We start from the raw sequence: 4516 nt of genomic DNA, 5'->3' as shown, positions 1-4516 counted from the left end.
AATATTCTATTGACTCTCCTCAGTTTCTGATTGGGTTAAGATCCCCTAAGGTAGACAGGGTGTCATTTTAAATTGGAGTAGGTAAAAGTCCGATTCAGGATGTTTTTTGTTTTTTTTTCCTGTTTTGATTTCGGCATTTCCGTGCGCGTTTCCTGTCAGGGCGGGATGATTCCGGTGAGCCAAGTGTTCTTGCCTTTGAAATAAATATCGATAACATCGCGGGAGGTTTTTATTGTTCGTCATCAACGACAGGCATCAACAATAGTAGTGTGGAGAAAAGTCCTACTTGGGCAGTTGGCAGGTGCTCAATGAAGTTTTCTCCTTCCTTCATATTACTATAACAAATCTATCGTCCTTATCTCTCTTTTCTTTTGTGTGCATGTTACTCTCTAATATCTCTAGTAACACCTCTAATCTTCGGCACTTATATGATTTATATGTGTCACAAGTGAGGTAGATATATAAAACTGTTTCTTTTTAACTAAAACGTAAAGTACCATTGATAAACACCAGGGAGTATCTTTGTAAAACACAACACTGTAACTCTTAATTAATGAACTCGGGCGGAAGGTGGGGGGGGGGGCGTATGTTGGACAAAGAAAAAAGCATGCAAGTCACAACAAAACCTTACCTCGTTGATCATCGATGGGTGACATACCGCTCCATCAGTTACCCAGGAACACTACATGACGTATAATTGGTTTCGGTCTCAGAGTCCAAAAAGGGAACCCATGAGGTGTCGGGCGAAAATTCGTTCACTGTTTTATCACGACATGGGAACTGGTTCTTCTATTGATTTGTGTGGGGCTTTACACTCAGTTCAGTTCTTTTGGGTTTTCAGTGTGCCTTCAAAGGCTGAGCTAAAATTCTACAACAATGCTGCAACAGAGTTTGCTTTTTTTTCTTCAGTTGAAAGGTACGCATGTTATCCATACAATGGTTGTTATATTTCTAGGGAAAAGTGAGAAGATGACTAAACAATAGAAGAACAGAAACCGATATCTTTGTCTTTTTTTACAAAAGTCTAGCTACACGGTTTTTCGATTACATTTTAAAAAAAGGATTTGTAATTTCAGTAACTTAAGCATGTACCCATGACAAAGAGAGAGAAAGCGTTTGCGGATGACAAAGAAAGCATGGTTCCCTCTCCCCTCTCTATGCACGCTGTAAAGGAAAAGCCATCAGTTTTTTAAAAAAGGAAAAAACTGCACCACCACAGAGGCGCATGTTCTAATCATTCTTTTTCTTTATATTATGTATTTCTATTAAATGTTATGTTTTGGATAGATACAAGTAAACAAAAATAGATATGGCGTGAGCGGGTTTTGTGATTTGTTTGTTTTTCTTTGTTTGCTTGTTTGATTGTTTCTGTTTTTCTTTTTCTTTTTAGGGGGAGGGGATGACGTCTGTTTGTCTCTTTTTGGTGAAACAGGCGTGTACAGGGGAGTATGATTATGTTACCTCTAAAATAACCCTTCCAACAAACGAATCACTTTGTTATCAATCACTCTTTTTGGGCGCTTTTTTTCTAGTCTACAAACTTATCTCCTGCCAAGCATTGCATAAAGCTTCAAACTTTCATCATGCATTTGGTTTAATCAAGGCTGAATTCAGTTTACTTCCAGCTTATGGGCAAGATCATTTTTACTTTTCAGAAATGATTTGCCGTTGTTTGTTCCGTAAGAAAGAAGGGTCATTAGATTTCAAAAATAACTTCTGTGCTCAATCAGTTCCTTTCAATTTTCCACTCAGTCCATCTCATCCCTCTCCTCCCCCAGAACAGGCAACGTTGCAGCATGTCACCATCTTACTGTGTAATCATTCACATTGCCACCTCTGCGATTGTTTACTACACATTCCTAGTAGAGCATTAAGGACCAAAGGGTTAAGTTCCTTCCTAAAAACAAAACGTTTTAGGAGAATATACATCTTACTGTAATCCGAAACATAATAAATTTTAGTATTTCTGGTCGTTTGTCTGTTTTACTTTTGCATTTTAGCTGTTTCCAAAAGGTTTTTAAGAGTATTGTAAGTATTGCAGTAAAAGTCATAATATTGCCTGTCAGCTCCACAGCTCAATCCATCAACACCCCCCCCCCCCCCAACCCAAGAAAAACCCACACCAAGAACTTTTGAGTCGTCAGGGAATTGTCCGTAGTTTGGAGCGAGCCATGCTTGTAAATTTGATACGATTCATGTTAAAGGTTTTATCAACATTTCGAGATTGCTTTCTCTGTTCGAAGAGCAGTGTGCTTTTCAATTGCCACAATGACTTCCATACAGTGAAAGGGCATTTGAAAACTTTGTCTTTTCGGGAATCAAGCCAAACTGTACAGAAAAAAAACGCAGGGGAATTGGCAGCAAGAGAATAGATGGTTTGAGAAGAGAGCAAAAGAAAGTGTAACGAGATAAAGAGGAAGTGAGAGAGAGGGAGACAGAGACAGAGAGACAGAGAGAGAGAGAGAAAGAGAGAGAAAGAGAGAGAAAGAGAGAAAAAGAGAGAGAAAGAGAGAGAAAGAGAGAGAGAGAGACAGAAGGGGGAGTGGTGGAGGGAGAGACAGAGTGTATATGTGTTGTGGGCAGATCCATATTCTTTTCCAAAAAGAGGCACCAAAAGTGATATTATATATTTTCCTTTTCTTTACTGTTTGACTTATTCTGACATCATAAATAAAAGTACCAAGATTCATGATGGCGTTCGAGAACAGACGAAAACAAAGTGTGCTCGCAACAGATGATTTTAAAAACGGAAATCTCGGAAAGCGCAAAACAATCATGTATCCCGCTGATGCAACGTTGTATACTATGAGATTTTTTCTTTATTCAGAGATGTTTTAGTTTATTTTCTTTTTCTGCATCGAATCGAAAACAGGCTGAAGAATAAAGGGACGTATTGTTGCTATTTTTCAAACAATGAAAGAACACCCTATAATAGGAGATACGATGTTAGTATCAGCTTGAAAAGGCATACAGAAAAACCAATATAATGGTTAACTACTATATCCACTGTATCCACCTCCTGAGCAGCTAAGTGTCGCTGGGAGGCAGCGATGTTGTCTTGGCAAACGTGAACTATATCAGTTAGATTAAAATAGAAATGGCGAAAAGGAACAAATCAGATGGACGAATAGATTTGGGACATATTCTGAAAACCAATGCATTTAACAACAAAATATCATCGTTGCTAGAATATATTAGATAACATAAATTTCTTGAGTTGTGACAAAATGATCACGACAGCCGGTTTGTATCAAACATGCAGGTCCCCCGCAACTAATCGGTTTTCTTTTAGGTTTTCTTTCAACACAATATATTTGCCAGTCGCACCCACCAACATCAGCCTTTTCTGCGACAACAACTCCCCCCCCCCCCCCACAAAACAACTCCGTAACGCACCCTAAGCAAAGCCTTTCACTTGACTACTCTAAATATTTTGAGTGAAAGTTGAACTTTGAAGTTAAGGGCTTAAAAAGTTAATATATGACTGAAATAGAAAGAAGAAACTGGGTGTGGGAGGAAAGGTATTTGGGAAGGGGGGGGAGCTCTTCATCAAAGTCAAGTACAGTCGGCGCTGATGAATATCATTATTGCACGTCCATATGTGACAAGTTACAAAATAAAATATTCTATTGACTCTCCTCAGTTTCTGATTGGGTTAAGATCCCCTAAGGTAGGTGGAATGAGTCTCCACAAGGCCAAGCACACACAAGGTACAGCTCTACTTGTCATTAAGCCGAGGGTATGCATATGAGCCAATTTGACGTCGATGTGCCAAGTGACGTCATACTTTGCAGCTGTGCTACGAGTGGAAACCTTTCCTAATGTCTGAGCTGAGTTAAAATGGAATTGATAAACTTGAAAGTAAAGTGCTGATAATTGCTTCACTTGTTAAATTTTATACTCTTTTGAACTTCAAGTACTTAAGTTGAACGCAATTTTAGTGTTCTTTGTGGATTTGTTTGCTCCAGGAGTAAAAATAATAGTATGTTCTCTGTAAACGTGGTAAACAGTAAGATGGCTCACATTAGATTTTATGATTTTTCATTAGTTGTTTGATCCCTGTAAGGTTTGCTTGGGCAAAACTCGTGAGTTGAATCGTGCACAAAAGATGCCCAATAAAAATAACAGGTTTTGCTTTTACTGAAATTGCTTCTCCCTAGTCCTGGAAACGAAATACAATTTGTTAAGATCTTGTGTTGGCTGCATTGCTCTTATCCCTGTTCCGTGTTGTTTCCTGGTGTGTTTTTCACTGTCTTATTTTTTTTCATCCCTAAGATTGTTGTCACTGTTGTTATTTATGCCAGTGATCCTGATAGTGGTGTTGATTTTATTGGCCTCTGAAGCAAACTTCTCTCCCCCCTCCAAAAAAAAATAAAATAATAAAACCCAACCAATTATTATTACTCACCACAATTCAAAAGATAAAAAGAGATGAAGGCACACAAAGAATAAAAATGTTAAATATAAACATGATGATAATAATAGTAAAAATGATAATAATAATAATAATAATAAT

Source organism: Aplysia californica, unplaced genomic scaffold (assembly GCF_000002075.1).
Source record: "Aplysia californica isolate F4 #8 unplaced genomic scaffold, AplCal3.0 scaffold00079, whole genome shotgun sequence".
NCBI lineage: Eukaryota > Metazoa > Mollusca > Gastropoda > Aplysiida > Aplysiidae > Aplysia > Aplysia californica.
This window is presented reverse-complemented; position numbering follows the sequence as displayed.